This window comes from Crocodylus porosus, unplaced genomic scaffold, assembly GCF_001723895.1.
Source record: "Crocodylus porosus isolate Cpor-Errol unplaced genomic scaffold, CroPor_comp1, whole genome shotgun sequence".
NCBI lineage: Eukaryota > Metazoa > Chordata > Crocodylia > Crocodylidae > Crocodylus > Crocodylus porosus.
This window is the reverse complement of record NW_017728913.1, coordinates 34,940,279-34,959,322: the sequence shown is the minus strand read 5'-3', so window position 1 is coordinate 34,959,322 and position 19,044 is coordinate 34,940,279. Positions and strand designations below refer to the sequence as shown.

At 43.5% G+C, this 19,044-nt stretch overlaps 1 protein-coding gene across 2 annotated transcripts in view; it reads left to right on the top strand.

The window, feature by feature from the left end:
* The window catches only part of IRF2 (interferon regulatory factor 2), a 70,456-nt gene that overhangs the window by 604 nt on the left and 50,808 nt on the right, over positions 1 to 19,044 (top strand). The gene's annotated exons all lie outside the window — the stretch shown is intronic.

The following is a 19,044-nucleotide window of genomic DNA, read 5'->3' as shown; positions in this document are numbered from 1 at the left end:
GTGTGTGTGTGTGTGTGTGTGTGTGTGACTCCATCTCTGTGTGAAACTGTGTGTGGGAGCCTGTGAGCGTGTATGAACCTATGTGTGAGCCTGTGCACTTGTGCATGTGTGAATTGTGAACCCATGTATGTCTGAGCCTGTGTGTGTGCGAGTGATCCCACCCCAGTTCCGGTCTGGAGCCAGTGAGCCTTGCCGTGCGGCAGCTGAGATGACCTTGTTTACATCCATGATTCTCACCCAGGGAGCTGCACGGCGCGAGCCCTGCGAGGTGCACGCCCCAGATTCTCCCCATAAACGCAAGAGGCGAGGACTTCCTAGGGCAGCATCCGTTATTGCACCAGCTGGGATAGTGAGAGAAGCTTTCCAGCTTACGACATCATGGCTCCAGCGTCGCTTCTCATGGCTCCAACGTTGCTCTTATGACACCATCACCAGATAAACCCAGAGATGTTTGTATAGGAGCCAGGAGTGTTAAAAGCATCCTGGCCTGTTGGGGTCTTTCTGAGTCTCTGCAACAGAAGAACAGCTCTGTTAATCTTCTGTAGTCAGAAACTGAGTGAAAGCTAAGAGCTGAGGTTGTCAGGGGGCTGCCTTGAGGCTGTCAAAGGGTGCTTTGAGTCTAGAAAGGGCAACAATGACCGGTTTAGACCCTCAGAGGTATTTAGATGCTGTTACCCTATGGTGCTTGAAACAGTTGTGGCAAAAAGTTGGACTTTCAGTGCTGCCTGCCAACATGTTTATAGAAGCAGTTCTAGAAATAAGATTTGTTTTACAGTGAGTGCTTTAGGATTGTGGCGTAGATGAGGCAGTGATATAGAGTCTGGCACTACTGGAAAAAAAATGTCCTCCTGTGCAGCTTTCCACAACAACCGATTAGCAGTCCAGTCCTGCACACCTCTAATACCCGCCCAGAGCTGTGACATCAGCAGGCACAATTTTACCTTCATGGATGCAGTTGCAGGCCTGGAGCTATAATGCATATTTTTATTTTTTTTAAATCATTGCACCACTTGACCCTTGGTCTTTCAACTGGCACTGACATTTGAACTGTTCTTTACATATGATGTCACAGTATCTGCTTTTTCCTTTCTGGTGCGTACAGTGTTAATCACACTCTGGATGATAGTGTTCAGGGTCTACTTTGTTAATGCTATGTAGATGTACACCATCAGGGCAAGTTACTGGTCCTGAATATTTTCACCCACAAAATTGTTTGTGAATGCAGTAGGAATTATAGTTGTGTGCAAATCCAGGCTCAAGTACCAAGGGCCTCTCTGCCCCCCTCACCCAATGAATCCCTAGTGGAAGCAGTGACAGTGAAGTTGTTCAGCATGCCAAAATTGGATCCTAAGGCCCGGATCCTCAGTGAGATTTAGGAGCCTAAATTCCTTTGAAGTCAGCTGGTGTTATGTACCTAGATAACTTTGAGGATCTGTTCCTGAGTTGGCTTATTTTACCTTAGATGCTTTAATTTCTTTTACACAAGATTTCTGACATGTAAAATACGTATATCATTATATTTAATAATATTGCGTCTGAAATGAAATCCTGCATTTTCACAGGGAGACAGCATTGTCAGTGACATGAATAATTCAATGAAAACACATTTGGTCTGTCTGAAGAAAACCGCAGACCAAGCTGTTCTAGTGCATTTATTCCTCTTTCCATATTTAATATTGAGAACATAGGACTAGAAGGGACCTCCAGAATCGTGGAGTCAAGTCCCCTGTGATCCATTTGCAGTCACTCAGATATAAGAGGCTTATTGATTTCAGGGTCAGAGTCTACCGCTTTCCTCCTGTTTAGTGTACACTTATAATTGTTAATGGTTATAAGTCTGCTGGGTCAAGATTTTTATACTGCATTTTCTTGAACATAGTAAAAATTTTAAGCTAGATTAAATATTGTATGTTTGAGTTTAGTAAAAAAATATTTAAAATAAAGCTCTTTAAGTTCCACATGGAATCCCCTTGGCAGAAAGTGAGCTAGTACTATAAGAAGAGAATTGACCACAGCAGAAAAATTTAAATTTACCATAGCAGGAAAATGGTGATATGGTTATAGAAGTCACACATTTCACCTTGAAGACAAATGATTTCTTTTTGAATTTGGATTTTTCCTATGCCTTGAAACATGGATAAGATTTCACTGTCCCTCTGCTTGACAACTTTGCATGCTCTTTTAGGGCATATTAACCACATTAGTTTTCCCTGTCTGTGTAGTGATCAGTGAAGGATTCTTTTTAGTCAGTCTTGTCAGATTATCATTCCTTTACACTGGTAAAATGGAGCAAAAGGTCAGGATTTTCAGTCTGAGAGCAAAATTTCTTGACATTAATATTCAGTTGTCTGGCCAGTACAGTAGTTTGTACTGTGCACAGCACTTTATCTAGGTAACAAACCCTTTAACATAATAAGCTATTTTGTTTTTCTTTTTTCTGTGCCACTCTGCTTTTAGTTTGCAAACAGATACATGCTTAGTTTTAACCTAGTGAAGCTTTCTGTGGAAGCCAATGAAACAAACTATTTATGCAGTCCAAGAAAAATGTGTCAGGTATTTCCAAGCTCCTAGCGCTGGTCTTGAGCTGTGTAGATCTAGTTAAAAAAAAAAAAAAAAAACTTTTAAAAGCATGGGGTTGTCTGTTTTGGTACAAAATAGGAAAACACCACTTCTTTCAAAGTCCTGTTGTGGCTGTAGACTTCAGGACCAAAGAATGACTTAAGGTAACCTGTATAATAATTAAGGTATATAAAGTATGTGTGGATGATTTATCCTGCAAACACATGTTAACGTGACTTTGAGTCTGTACTTTCATACCTAAGGCTAAGCGCATATGTAAGTGGTTTAGGGCCTGAATTGTGTTAACAGAACCAGCAGGTGACCAAATATATGTAGGAATCCTGTTAAGTTGCTGTGCACTGAATTGCACTTAAATTAAAATCTCTCTTAGAAGAGGGATTGACTCTTTAGAAATATTGAAGCAAACTTTTGATGTGTGTTTGTACTGGTGTGTGAGCAGTTAACTGTTTACACCTAGTAATTAAGGCTGCTTGTACATGCCATGGGGGTTTAATGTGGTTTAGTTCTCCCTATATTGAAACAGTGGGTTTTTAAAAACACCGCTTCATTTTAGGGAGAATTAAACTGAACTAAACTCCCATGGTGTGTACACAAGGGTGGGGGGGGTTGGGGCCTCTTTGGCGGTGGGGGTGGTTTGGGGCGAGTTGTTGGTAGGTGGAGCAGTTCCTGAGCTGTGCAGGTCCCCCCCAGGTGGCACCTACCTGCTGGCGCCCAGTCCAGGTAGTCTCGGGTGGTGGTGGGGCGCAACAGCTGTCGAAGGAAGGCCCCCCCTGCCAGCCGCAGAGGGAAGCACCAGGTCCCCGCACAACTCAGGCAGGCTCCAGGAAAGTTGGGGGTGGGAAAAATCAGGGTCTCTGCCTTTTTTTTTCAATTCAGTGGAGCCTGCCTGCATGGGCTGCTGCCAGGTCCCACAGCCCCTGAGCTGCACAGGGCCCAACAACCCCTAGGCATGCCAGCTTCCAGCGCCCCGTGCACTGTTTCACTTTGTTAGGTAGCAAATTAAAACACCTTCGAGGTGTTTTATCTTGCTACATACCAGAGTCATTTAAAGCCTGAAAAAGAGAAGGCTGAGTGGGGACTTGTTAGTAGTTTACCGCTACCTCAGGGGAGTACATCAGGAGCTCAGTGAACAAATGTTCACCAGGGTGCCCTTGGGGAGAGCTAGGGGTAATGGCCACAAACTCTTGGAAGACCGTTTCAGGCTCAACATTAGGAAAAACTAATTCACAGTTGGGTGTTCAAACTGTGGAATAAGCTCGCTCCAGAGGTGGTGCAATTGCTTACCCTGGAAATCTTCAAGAGAAGACTGGATAGTCATCTTGTTGGGGTCACCTCACCTCAGTTGTCTTTTCTGCCTGGTGCAAGGGGCTGGACCCCATGGTCTTCTGAGGTCCCTTCTGGCCTTACAGTCTATGAAAGCGGAATACACTGATGAGCCATTAAAGTGGAATACGCCGCAAACCGCAGTGCCATTAAAGTGGAATATGCTGCTGAATGTGCAAACAGCAACACCATTAAAGCGGTGCAAAAGGGCATTCAAGCTGCTTTAAAGGCCAATTTTGTGGCATGTACAAAGGCCCTAATAATATATAGCACCCATAGCAGTTTCATTCCTGAATCTGAAAACATTTTTAAATGTTGTTGCCTATAACTTACATGTAGGACAGGACATTTTATTGTAGTCTTATGAATGAGTTAAAAGGAAAAATGGCAGAAGTCAGGGTAGATTTGAACCTTATAGACTTAACTACATCAAATCTAGATAGCATATGCTTTTGTGAGCCCGAGCTCACTTCATCAGATGCTATGAAAGGACAGACTTACGTGGTTCTGTGAATGTCCTTTCACAGCATCTGATGAAGTGGGATTAGGCTCACAGAAGCTTGTTACATGTCTGATTTAGTTTATAAGTTGCAAATCTACCCTGCCTTCTCTTAGAAAAAAAATAAATATAGTGATATTCCACTTTGTGTAAATTAGTCTTTTACTGATCTTCTTTGTGTTTTGGGGGCAGATTGCAGCAAATTTACAACACTCATTAGCATAAAGCGGACATTTTATGTTGGAGCAGCTTGAACACACACATCCAAAAAATCTCTTGAATGTGAATCTCTTGAATTGCTTCACACAGTGTAGCACTATATAAAACTAAACCCTCACTCTCTATAGCTGTAGCTTTCAGTTGATGCAGCACAAGAAACCTTTCCTAAGGCAGACAGGGTTTTTTGGGTAAATCTGATATCTTTTATTAGACCAACTCAAATAGTTGGAAAAATTCTTTTTGGCAAGCTTTTGGAATTAAATACCCTTCGTTTCCTAATGTACTTGAATGAGGTATTTTGCCATAGGATATTGCCACTTTGTTTGTTATTATTTCCTAGGGATAGATTTTAGAGTTTTAAATATTACCGCTGATTTTGAACTATAGTTATACACTAGACTTCTGTTAACATCAACTTTGCTTCTGCTAGCAAATCAGAATGACAGGAGTCTTTAGAAGTCCTATGCATATTAAAAGTCACAGAGAACAAAAAGAGTATAAGATTTCTTAGGAATTTCCAAGAAACCTCATTCACCTTATGTAGTTCTGCTCTTTCATATGTGGGCTAGGTTTTCCTTGACTTTAAAGGAGCCAAGATGGCAGATTTGGCTATATGTAGATTTTCTACATTCATTGTAGATATAAGAGACCAGCTGCTGATCTCTGGATAAAGCCTTATTTCACCAATCATTCTATATGGAAGAAGAAAATTTAGGTAGGCAACTCAGTTACAGGTTTGACATTGCAGCAAAGTTGGCTTGTAATTCAGTGGGCACATCTTACATTCAAGATCCATTAATTTATAAGAAGGCATTTTTAATGCATTCATGTATGGTCACTAGAATCTTTTGAAAACCAATGAAAGAAACATGGACCTAAATTAGATCCAAAATAAAACTTTTAAAAATAAGTTTTGAAAGAACCTTTTTCTTGGACATAGGTTTTCTCATTTAAAAATCCATTAAGAACAGATGTTTTAAAATCAATGAACGTTTTCCCTGCAGTGTCTGAAATCCAAACATTGCAACATTTAAAACCTGAAAGCAAAACTAACTATAAAGAAAATAGAAACTAACTATAAATAAAAGTGAAACTAACTCCATTGGTTTTCATTTTCCAGCTGACAGAAATGAAAATGTAAACACAGAGCATAAATAAGAAAGTGAAGCAGGCTTAAAAAGTATTTAGATTTAAGTTGTTGGGTAAATCAGTTTTTGAATAAGGTGTTTGTGTGGTCCTGTCCTGTGACTGAGTACATGAGCAACAAATAGAAGTTGTGTCACAAATATTTTGGGCAAGATAAATTTTGTCATGTTGCTGAGGGTATGTATTAGGCATGTATCCTTTACTCTTAGAGGTTACATTTTTTTAAAATGCTATGATAAATGTTTACACTGAGTAAAAATGATTAGTCATAACAGTCTAATGAATGCAAACCATTTACCTGCTTGATTCAATTAATTTTTTTCAAAATTCTCTATACATGGGGGATAGAATAGTTCATAGGATCAGTAGTGTCATATAGAATTTTCCATCTGTATGTCACCAGTTCAGATCTAGGCCAGATTAGCAGTAACCACATAATGTTAGCAGCCAATGTCTGTTTGGTTGGTGGTGTGAAGTTAAGTTTCACTCATTTCCCTGTGGACTAGTGTCCAATTGAATGCCCCACTGTCACTTTTTTGGTTTAATTATCAGCATGCTAGTTTGCAGTCTCAACAAAAGGGCCAAGTAACAAACACTGAAGTATATAACACCTCACAGTTAAGTTCTGTGTCCCAAGAATATTCTGGGGACTGGATATTCATAAGAGAGGTTAATGAAATGTAGCCTTCTTAGATAGACCAGATTTAACCTGATTGGATTACAAATAAAATGGGCTCTGTGTATTTCAGTGGATATTTTCCACCTTGGCTGATGTCTGCTTGTGACTATTTTGGGGTAGAAGTATGGGTTGAGACTTGAGGCTCTGTCCATTTCTTTCAGTCACGGAAGGATATCACATTTACACAAGAACCTAAATTAAAAAATGAAGAAGTCTTTCCCACATCCTTTAACAGTGGGAAGAGCTATTGTTGTAACAGGGTTTACATCATCTGATTTCAGTAAGGGATAATATTGAGTGTTTCATGTTCAGTACTTCCTTTAATGAGATTCTTTAACTAAACTTATAAAAGGAGGCTGTTTTCCTTTTTTTGTTTTCCCCCATAATTCAAATTGACCAGTGTGTTTGTAATAATTAAACTAGTTAACCTATTTTTGGGTACACATCTGCTTCTTTCACGGTACTATTTTTACAATCATAAATAAGTACATGTGACAGAAACATTTTCAGTGTGCAGTCTGGATGATTCAGAACATTGCAGGCCTCATGTATAGTATGATTCTGTGTTCACCTTTAAATGCAGCGTTCTAATTAAGACGTAGAGGTAGAATCTAATAACTAAGAATTGCATGTTGTTATCTTTAAAAATGAAACTTATAGACGAGTCTCAGGGAAATTACAATACCTTTCCGATGAAGTGAGGGAAACCCCAGTCTCATTAAATGACCACTATAGGTAGTGAGAAGTATAGGTAGTCTAAATGCAGGCATGTGTGTCACTTACAACTCTGAATACTGGGCTAACACACTGAAGTTGTTTTAACAAAAGTCTAGGGGCAGGTTAGCTATTAACTTGAATGGCAGAAGCCGCCCATACTTGCACAATAAAATAAAAGCTTTAAGCAAATATTAAACTGTACTTTAGTACGGCACAGTCTTTCCTCTGTGTTGCAGGGAAAAAACCACAAGTCCTGAGAATATCAGTGTGGGTCAACTGGATTACTGTATCACAATCAGCCCATAGCCACTGTTTCTTGAAACACATTCCACAGGGTACTTTTTTTTTAAACTGGCTGTTTGCCTCCTTGAGTGTCTTCAGAAACCTGAGCATAGGCTTAGTTATTCTACCCCCCTCACATCCCCTTAGATAGAACACCATTTTGAAGAGACTGAGATCATATGATAAGTTTTTTAATCACTTTTTATTTTTCTAGTGCAGTAAGCACTGACAGAGTTGGTGCTGCTAGACAGGATGTCAAGTTAGAGACTACTGTGGCTCTGAAATGTTTACAACCTAAGTTCCAATCCTGCAGATAGGTGCTGATGCTGCTGATGTCAATGGGACTACCTGTGCATAAAAGCTAAGTCCATGCATTACTGTATTTACTTGCGTATAAGACAAGGTTCTCTCTCTATGGAAAAAAAAAGCACCTCATATTATAATTACGTCCAAGAAAGCATGATTAAATACATTGACTATCAAAACTGTTGCCAAAAGCAACGTGCTTAGTAATGGTAACTAACCGTGAAGCTGATTAAATGCAACCAATGCTGAGCACGGCTATAAAACACATGGCCCACACTGGACAAACATACTGATAAGAACCTACCACAAGGCTAGATTAGGCCAGCCTATCTGAATAAAATATATGGTAATTCCCGTTGCATGTAGTACCCCTCAGCACAAACTTTTCAGGTCATAGTGTATCATTACACTAAATACGTTTTGACTTCCTCTTCACTCCCACAGCTGAGCAGCAACTTTCTTTCCCGTTTCCAATAGTTCCTGTTTCTTCACCAACCTTAAATGCCTAGAAACCATCACCAAATGGGGCCCCAAACAGTTCACCTAGAATCCTCTGTTGCTGTCCCCTAGTGTTTATGATTAATGTGGCCCTGCCCTCCATGAGGTGGAGTTGGACCAGGTTGCTCTGTGCCTTATCTGCATATAACATTTTGAAGCATCCCAACCATGAGTTGGGGGCTAATTAGCACATGGATGCTTTGTGTAGGGGGTAACTGAAGTACACATACATGCTGAGCTCTGGGGTCACCATGGCTTGAAATGCTGTTGATTCTGCAGAGCCCCAGCCCAGTGAACTGTAGGGTGCATCATGAGCCTTTTGGCTTTGGGCTAATCTGTTGCATAGTTTGTAGTATATATTGCTTCTTGGTGGAAGGTGTATCCCTGTCCAATGCACTGTGGACAGGACACCTTATGAGAGTTTATAATAGCCTCCCAGTAGACAGCTCCCCATGGGAGGATCTTGGCTACATGGCTTCTTTATGGAAATAAGGGACTTCTCTCTAGCTTGCTCCTGTGGGTGTTGGCTAAGCACAAGTAAGACTCAGGGGCATCCAAACCCCAAGACCTGTGCACAGGCTTGGGCCTGTGTATACGTTGCCTGCCAGTGGATTTGGGAGTATCTAAAGCCCCAGGCTGAAAAGTCTGGGGTGGAGGACATTTTCTGGTTTTAGTGCCACCTATGGTGTTTGAAGAATTGAATTTTGCTCAATCGATTGGATTTGGAACTGATTTGGCTTATTTGACCTGGAATACAACTTCCCTACCCCCCCCCCCACAAAAAAAAAGTTTGTTGTATATATAAACAAATACAAATGTGTTACTTAAAAGTGTGTTTATGGAGTACCTTTGCTAAAACTTGCAGCAGTTTCAAAAAAGGTGAAATGCACCAATTCTGGATGAACTGTGTCTATGAGTGCCTGTAGGAATTAGGCTATATGGTAAATTATGTGTATTTCAAGGTCAGTCTTATCGAATTTGTCACTTGCTTTCAAGTGTTCAGGGAGAGCAGGGTCTGAGAGTAATGGGGAGGGAGGGGAGTACATGGCCCCTCAACTTTATGTTCCCTGCTGTAGCAGGGGGAGGTGGACAAATTCAAGGCAAACCTCCAGTAATTAGAATCTATACCTGGAAAATTAGAATAAATATATACATTTTCCATCTACAGAATCTAAGTATTGGGAGGGTGTTGTCTCATATTCAGGGTCATTTTAGATTTGAGTAAATGTGGTATGTATTTCAGGGATGGAAACTGAATAGCCAGTCACAGAAAATGGAATGAATGCTGCTATTAAATCTTACAGGCATTGCAGAAGAAACAATTCTTTAAGGAGATATGAGCTGTGACAGAACTCTTCTTTTTGATCAGCCTGGGAAAATCCTTATGCAGCCTCATCAAGTACAGTTTGTGTAGAACATCTTGCTTCTTTAGGACTATTGCTCCCTAGGGTTTGTTTATGCTTTAGAAATTGACTGGAATAGATTAACTCACCATAGCTATTCAAGAATAACTCACAGGGCGCGTTTACGTGTGAATGTGCATGAATAAACTCTGGAGTTTATTGCTACAGGATGTGCTTCTTCATGTGCTTATGTTATGCAGCATGTTGAGCTGGGGTGGAGCAGCCCCATCTGGCAGCGGGTCAGCCTGCCACCTTGGGGCTGCTTCTGCCCAGATCAGTGTGCTGCGGAGGGGCTCACTGAGGCACAGCTGTGCTTCAGTGCGGGGCTAGCTGGCAGGCAGCCCCCCTCGCTAAAACACCTTTGTGCCCCAGCCAGCTGGATTAGCGTCTACACATGCCCCGCGTAAACACCCCATTATTACAAGTACTATTTTGCTTTGGAGTAAATTAGTTTACTAACAGGGGTGTGCATGTAGGCACAAGACATTTACTGCATAACTAATTAGTCTCCTCTGTAGTAAACATCTCATGTAGATGCACCCCCAGAGTAGCATCCTGTTTCTCTATGGTCATCTAAGTGGCAAGTTTTTGGTCACCTATATGGCATTTTTGGTACTTATGCACAGGTAACCATTCTAGTTCTGAATGCATAACCCTACGCTGATGGATGGTTACATATGCATGTACCTGGGTGCAGCTCTTGGAAATGAGAAGGGTGGCTCTTTCATGTTTAGCTCTAGTAGCTGAATGGTTAGGGCACCTAAGTGTGAAGCTAGAAATCCAGGTTCTGGGACTTCCTTTCCCAGAGTGGCAGAGAAAGGACTACTTAATACAGGAGTGGGAAAAATACGCCCTGTGGCTGGATCTGACCTACTGAGGGATTTTGTATGACCCGTGGCAGGTTCCTTGGTTCCACCCAACCCAAGTGCAAAGGGGGCAACCCAGGCCATAGCACATGCAGTCAGTCCCGCTGCCCCTGGGCGCACAGCAGGACTGGGGTGGAACAGCACCCAGACTCGCCTGCCAGCATCCCCTGCAGTGGTGGCTCCTGGCTGCTGCCACCACCAGGCACAGTCCCACTACCTGAGCACCCCAGCCCATCCACCCCACACCCACCACCGGGGCAGGGCCTGTGTGGCCAGGGCAGATAGGATGGGGCTGCAGGCAGGTGGGGAGTGGTGTTCGGCAGCAGGACGTGTGGATGAGGCTGGGATCACTGGCTGGGATCTTGGGGTGGTAACAGTGCAGGGTTGGGCCCAGGGCAGAACTATGATCTGTTCCCTACACACCCCTGCTACGGACACGGGTTCAGTGGGCAGGGGCATGGGGTGGGGGAGAGCAGATCATGGCTCCACCTCAGCCCTGACCCTGTGCTGTCACTACCCCAAGATGCTGGACTCAGTCCCAGATGCAGCTCCCTGCCCACCTGCAGCCCCATCCCATCCACTTGGCCATGTACCCAGCCTGTGCAGGTCCTGGCAGGGCCCTAACCCCATGCTGTCACTGCCACGTGATCCCAGCCCTACCTGCCCACCCTGCTTCTGAATACTGCTGTCCTGGAGTGATAAATATTTTTAAAATGGGGGTGGAATCAGGGAAGGTCTGCCATGGATATCAGATAGGCATGGGTCTCCGGAAGTTGTTTACAAAAATAACTCTGTTTTAGGTAAACAGTGCCTTCAGGCTGTGCATTCTCAAATTCACCTGTGGTTCTTAATTCTCTGTTTTTAAGCTTTGTTCTATTTCGTAAATTTGTCCAGAGACAGTGTGTTGTGCAAGTTGTTCTTTAAGGCCCACTGTCAAATTCTTAAGTATCTTGCTTATGTACCTTTCTAACCAAGAGCTTCTCTAATACCACACTAGTATTTTTGCAGATGGCCTGATTCTTAAAGTAAAGGAAAATCTCCAATTGATTGGTATGGCCTTGAAGACCTAATCAGACTCCTAGTGAGGTCAGTGGCAAAATTCTCACAGATTCTACTGGAAGCGAGAGCAGGTGCGGACTCAATTTGATTGATGCTGAGCACATATGGTTGCACAGAATTGAACTAGAACTAGAAGGATTAAGTAATAAATATGAAAGGCCAATTTCTAAAATCTCTGAGGTAAGGGAGTTGACAGCAGCAATCCCTCATGGTTGGGGATGATCAAAAAAGCTGTGGGTATTGGTACTGGTTGTTGTTGTAGGTAGTTGAGGGAGTACACACATAGGAAAGAAAGAAACCTGACTGATGTCAGCAAAAATTTGTTCATAGCATTCATCTCATGGTTCTTTCTTTCTGAAGCTATTTCTATGCTGAGTAAAGATAGTAGTAACCCACCTACAGAGAGGAATTGAAAAGTCAGAGATTTTAATCTTAACTGAACCAACTCTTTCCCTTGGTTTCTCAATGCCATGGATGGGGAAGGCTTTCACATATATTTACTTAGTAGAAAATAACATAACCCTACTTAAATAGTGAATCCAGGCAAAAATCAGGATCAAGACTTTTAAGAACCTTCTTTGTGTCTAATGTAGACAAGCCTTCCTATGGACTATCTTTGGGTTTCAGTCAAAATGAAGGGATAAAGGGACTGGTTAGTCTATGAATCTATTCTTCGAAAGCTATACATTTATGGGCTACAATAATGATGTTCAGCTATGGTTGAAGGCTGATGAAAGAGACTAGGAGCTGATGAGACATCATACAAAAGCTATGTACAGGAGGTCTAGTCCAGGAAAACATTTTTGTTTAACCTCAAGCAAGTGCTTAAGTATTTTGCTGTATTGTAGCCAGATTGAGAGGATGGTTAGCAGAGGTGTTAGGCTGGGGTGGTTCTTTTTGTCAGGCTGGCACAACTGTGGAATAGATTTGGAGATTTGGAGCTGTTGTCCACATTTGAGGGTTGTATTCACTAGCGGATGAGGCAGTGGAGTTCTCAAATCCTTTGTGCACCACTCTGGGCTTTGTGGCAGTGGAATGTTATTTCAGGTGACTGCTTTCCAGTTTCATAGTGGAAGACTGTTGTACCTATCACAATGTGTTGATTTTATTCTCTGAAAGGGTTAACTAATTTCATTTCTCTGTTTTTACAATTTAATTCCTTTCATTTTCCATTAAGACTTGTAACACAAAGCAGGCAGTGACAGGTAAGAGACACAATACTGTGCAAAGATTAAGGGTGAAATCCAAGTTCTGCTGAAGTCACTAGGAGATTTGTCAGGATTTTACTCTACTAGTTTAATCAGTTACAATATATTTGAGCAGATGTGAATTTGTGTAACTCCATAGAAGTAAATGGAGTTCTGGATCCCCAGCTCAGGATCTGCTTAATTTATATTTATCAGAAGTGTTTCTGTACCATATGGTCTAATGCAAATGAGATTATTTTCCCTGATATTGGTAGAGGATGGCATACTCTGTGTATGGGAAAATTGCTAAATTTGGTTGTAAGAATGAGCCTGATATTTCTGCTGCATTAAAATAGGGTTCTTCAAGACAATTCTAAGCTGTGAATTCAAAGGCTATTTTTAATAATATTTTACACCAGTTTCTGTAAAATATAACAACTGTTTTTGCTGCTGAGAGAAAATAAGCCTGTTCACGGAAACCAAAAGAAAGAGTGTTTTGGTGTGTAATATTTGTATCTGAGCCAGAGAGTGTTAACACCCTTTGGGTGGAGCAGGAATGCTATAGGGCTTATGAAACGGTCTCTTTATGTAGTATGGTTCTTGGTTACTATTGTACAGTTTCCAAAGCATATTTTTCAGGCACCCTGGAATGTATGTTTCAGTGTAGTGTACAATTAGATTATTTGCTGCTTTTTTTTAACTTTTTGTGATGGAGTTGGAGTGTTTTGTGTTTGTTTTCTCTGAAAGAAGAAACTTGGGGCAAACCTGCCTTTCCATTTTGTGTGTGAGTTTATGTATGAGAGAGAGAGAGCGCATATAAGGAAGACTGTGTTCCTTCATAAGTTTTGCATTTCCAGTTTTTATAGCTTTTAGAGGCTTAATTCCATTACTGTACTCTCTCTGTAGCTTTTCATTGCTTCCCCTGATCAGTCACAAGCCATGTTAGCAATACTTCTGGCTGCACTTTGTTTCAGGCTAAGGGAGCGGGGGTGGGAGGGGGATATTTTATTGGGATTTCATAAATCCATTTTCTTATCTGAGGTCCAGATTATATCTAACCCTGTCATGCCCACGCAGATATCATAAGGAATTTGCTTTCCTGACTGCATAGTTGAATTATAGCTACCAGAACCTTTTGTTCATATCTTTTGTAACAGATGTCCTTTGCTACTGCCCCCTGCAAGTGATAGGGATGATACCTGTTGAAGGAAGTCGCAGTTTGGTCTGAGCTGCACTGAACTGCTTTTGCTAGTGATGCAGAGGGAGGATAAGAAATTCCCTCGTATTTGCTTCCGCAGTAGCCCTAACAAGTAAAAAGGCCAAAAATAAGTATTTGTAACATGCAGAGATGATCTGAGCAGGGTGCAGGGCCTGGGGCAAATCAGCATGAGTGAGGCCCTGCCCCTGAACACGAGGAAGCTGGTGGCAAATTCGGTGGCAGGGGGTGGTGAGTGGCCGGACGTGAAGCCGGTGGCAGTGTGGAGTCGCTGCACTGCTCTGCTCAGCTCCGTGGAGCCCAGGGAAGTCGCCCCAATTCACCGCCTCCCCCCCGCCCCGGGATGGCCCTGCTAGACGTCTGAATATGCTTAAAGCATCGATCTGTAGTTGGAATTTGACACTTGTCAATTTAGAATTGTGCTTTAAATAGTAAAGGACACAAAGTAAAGGTTCCCTCTATCACAATAATCTCCAACCTTTTTAAGCAGGAGATCACTTTTTGAATTAAAAAGGAACTAAAGATCTACTGCTTGACTCTCCCCCCACCTTCCTCCCCTCCCCCTCCCGCAGGTCAGTCTGTGGGGAGGGAAGAGGGGGCAGATTTAGGCAGAAGGAGAAAAAATTATTGGGAGGTGCACCCCCCCAGCAGGTAAGTCTGTGGGGGAGGGGAAAGGGCTGTGGGGAGGGGCAGAGCAGATTAAGGCCCCAGTGGTGAGGGAATGGCATGGGGAGGGAGGAAGCGGGGCACAGGTAGGAGCAGGGGCTGGAGGGAGTGGGGGACAAGCAACAGAGGGCAGGGCTGATAGGATGGGGCCCACTTCCCCCAGCACCCACTCCTACCTGTGCCCTGCTCCCTTCCTCACCACTGGGGCCTCCATCTGTCCCCACCCCATGGCGGTGAGAGAGGGAGCAGTGCTGGAGCAGGGGCAAGACCTGCATGGGTGGGGCACAGGACAGATCCATGAGCAGCTTGTCCAGAGGACATGGAGAGGGGGGGCAGCGGCAGCACTGGAAACGGGACTACAGGGGGGCTGCAGGCACCCAAAAATTCATCGTAGCCTGCCCAACCCCTACTCCCAGTGCTGCCACTGCCCAGCCTGAGCTGCCCTACTCCATTCCCACCTCCATCTCCAGCACAGTGCAGCTGACACAGGCCGCTCCCAGCTCGGGACTGGCAGCTCAAAGCAATAAAGCAGCAGTGCGACAGCGGCAGTGCTTGGCAGTGGCGTCTTTTGTCCAGCACGCAGCGCAGCCATGGCCTATGGCACAAACAGGCCCTGGCTTGCAGCACAACTTGGGCAAAGCTCCCAGGAAGAGCCCGGCACCACCCCAGCCCACAGCAGCAGCTGGCTGGGCTGGCATGCAGATCTGGGGGCACACCCCTCCCCATGGTATCCCAGGCTGCATATCCCCACTCCCCGTGCCCCCGGGATGAGTTGCTCACAGCTCTGTCCCATGCCCTGTCCGTGCAGGGCCTGCCCCTGCTCCAGCACCGCTCCCTCTCACAGCTGCTGCATACCCCCCAAAATATCTGCGCAGCAGAGTTGGCTCCCACTGCAGGCTGGGCGTTGCACTCCAAGCCCCACTGCAGCTGGCCTGGGAGTAGCTCGACGCTACGTGCCTCCTGCCACTGGGCTGAGCCTCGTCACCTGTCTGCCTGGCAGCGGGATGCATGTGGAATCGATCCGCTCCCAAGTCAGCTGCAGTGGGGCTCCAGGTGCAAAGCCCAGCTTCCAGCAGCAGCTGCCCTGCCCTGCACACAGATCAGGGGTCGGGGGGAGGCATGTGCCCTCTGGGGCCTGTGCTGGGGTGCATCTAGTGGTGGGAGCCCCCCCATGCACCTGGACGGGTTGGAGCTTGCATCTTCCCCTGGCCCGGCCCAGCCCAGCTGGGGTCCCACTCACCCAGTGGCAGGGGGCACAGAAGGGGATCGTTCCACTCACCTGCTAGGCCCGGTAGCATGGGGCATGGCTCATCCCAGCGATGTGGGTCCTGCCACTCTTACCTCCCAGAGTGTGTCCCGTCCTGGCTGCTCCCCATGTGCGTCTTGCCACTCCAATTGCAGAGCCTCTGACAATCAATCTCAGTCTGGGTAAATTAGCCTCCCCAGACTGAGATCAACTGTCAGGGGTTCCCTGATTGACCACTGGTCTATTAGGAATTATGCATGAAGGACTGAATAAATCATGAACGTTTCCCAATACCCTTTTGATAGCAAATCAGTAATATTCCTTAGCAAAACAAGAAAGTTACCATCAATGTGGTAGGAATAGATAGCTTCTGCCTGCCTAACAGCCTGATAGTAAAGTCTTTTGCAGTTGGTTGTTTACTTTCCTGCATCTTATCTCCAGTAAGATGGACTGAGGCACTTCAGACAACTTCATTAGAAAAACTAACCTTTGCAGTACTGAGTAAGCATACCCACATGTTTCTAATTTACACTGTTGCACCTCTATACCCCATGCTGCCAGGGAAAAAGCTGGATTTTCTTTTAATTTGACCCTGTAATATAGTTTACTTGCCTGTGATGTAGACCTGTGTATAACATTGTATATTTTCATAGGTTTATTTAGGCAAAAGTATGTTACTTTGATTACTGCTGTCTCAGAGAGAAGATGCAATTTCTCTTTTCTTTAGTAAACAAGATATACCTAAAAGGTCTTTTGGGAAAATTTTAAGGGCAGAAAGATTCAAGCGTCTGGTTCAGTGTGGCTGAATTTAGTGAAGTCGAACGGCAATATATGTTGTGGTTAAAAATGGCTGATTTATATTTTTAAAGTACAGTAGAGTCAGTTATCTGGAAAGTCAACTAACTGGAAGGTTTTGTATTGACCGTAAGCCTGCACTTGGGTTTTGCTTGTCAGTGAAACAACTGTGCATTGTTTATTTACTAGTGCTTTGACATTTTTGAAATGTTATGTGGTACCATAGGTTTATCTCTTGTTGCTTTTTAATTGTTGTACAGTACAGTAATTAAAGTATAGTTTTCAGCAGTTCATACTGTGGTGTTTGATTATCTAGAATGACAGTGGCATTATTTATTCTGGATAAATAACATCCTGCTATTACTCCATTCCAAGTCATGTTAATGGGTTATGTCACTTGAAAAATCTGAATTTTTTGGACCAAAAGTTATTTTGAAAGTGTCTGCAAAAACGATATTTGTTTGCGGGGGCAGAAAGTGAAGTGAGACCACAATCTTAGGACCTGATCCCGGAAAAGTTTTACATGTGCTAAACATGCTGTTGACCTCGCCTGTGACTGTACCCACAGTATATAAATTTAAGCTTGTGTGTAAATCTCTGCAGGAAAGGGACCTACTCAATAACCTTTCATAGTGACATACGTTTTCATATCTTGGCTGCATCAAATCTGATTGTGTAGCAGAACTTTCATCCAAGGGTTGCTTCTCAAAGTATTAGGATTCCTTTATATCCTGGAACATTTCTGGCACATGGACAATACAAGGCCAAGTTCCCTGAATCTGTAATCAGGGCATGGACTCATCTCAGCCTTTCTATTTTGCTAGTTAATTAAGTTTTAAAATGCATTTAACCCTTTCAGTGAATTTAGTTCATTCCTGTAAGTTTGGAGTCTGAGAAAATGGACAAATATTTTTCTTGCAAACCTCTCTCCCTAACTCCTGAGGAGGATTTTTTTCACAGCTGTGAAGGAGAAGCTGTGATGTATTATCTGTGTCCCCTTCTGCACCTTTTCCCAACTTCCTCCTCAGAAGTACTTGCAACAAACTTTTTAGTCAGCTGCTTTTCAAGGAAAAGCGGAGTTGGGAAATTTGCAGATTTTGTTTGTTTTACCTTCGGAGAAAGACAGAAACAAATCAGTCCATGCGGGAGCAGAAAAGAGAAGCTGTATACCTGGCATCTTTGGTTACAGTTGCATTTCCAGTTAAATGCACCTTATCCAGATGCGGACAAATAAAAAATGAAACTGATGGCAATGGAAAACCTTGTATTGTTCAGATGTGCGTGTCCTGCATTAGTTTCACTTTCTTTCTATGTCTGGTGTAATTCTAGTGAGATCTTCATAGCTGGAGGTTATATTTTTTACATGAAACTAGTGTTACTGAGTATGTGCTGGTCAGCACATTGAACTCTGGAATTTCCATCTGTAATGTAGAGTGGAGCAAAACCAGCCTGCTTTTGCTGCTGCCATGTGTGCCAGGAGTACTGGGCCATCCATTCCTCCCTCCATTCTATGCCAGAATGCATACATCTCCCATGTTTCTCTCCCCACAGACAGATATGTAGCCAAGCTGAGCGGATAGCCTGTCAAGCTCAGCCATTCTTTTTTAAACAAGGAGGTTAAATGTCTCAATCTTAATAACATCTATAAAATGTATTTTGGTCTTCACCACTGAGGAGATGCAAAGGGAAAGGCCAGCCTATCTCTGTGTCTGTCCCTTTAGGATAGAAGTGCATAGCAGAATGGGAGAAGAGGTTGGGAACAATTTTATTTTCAGGTTTAATACTCATAGACAGTAGCTGGCAATATTTCAGAGCCGTGGGTGGAACTGATCCAGCTCAGGTCTGAAGGAGGTCGATTTTTCCGGCCTGGCTGCCACCACCACTGCTTTTACCTATTCCCTGGTTGCAGCACAAGCCCAGCTCTCTACCATCTGGCCTTGGTGCAGATCTTTGCTGCTCAGCTTTACTCTGGGCAAAGCCCCCTGCTGCTGGAATGCTGTCAAAGCCTTACTGGCTCAGTGGGCTAGATCCAGTGGTTCTGTGGGCTGCATCTGGCTGACAGGCTGTATGTTGCCAACCCCTGCACTATAAGGAGATGTAGTTAAAAATGAAGGGGGTTTTTTTTGTTTGTTTGTTAAATTTTGGTGACGCTGGTTAACAAGGGCAAGTGCTCCTGTAAAATTGGTGATGTTTTTTAATATAAAGGTCCTTTCATTAATATCTGAACAACCCCTTTGTACTCATGTTACAAAATTCCTAGTTGACGTGTGTCTGGTAGAGAATCATAGAATCATAGTAGAGTCAGAAGGGACCTTATAGATCTTCAAGTCCGACCCCCTGCCAGGGCAGGAGAAAAA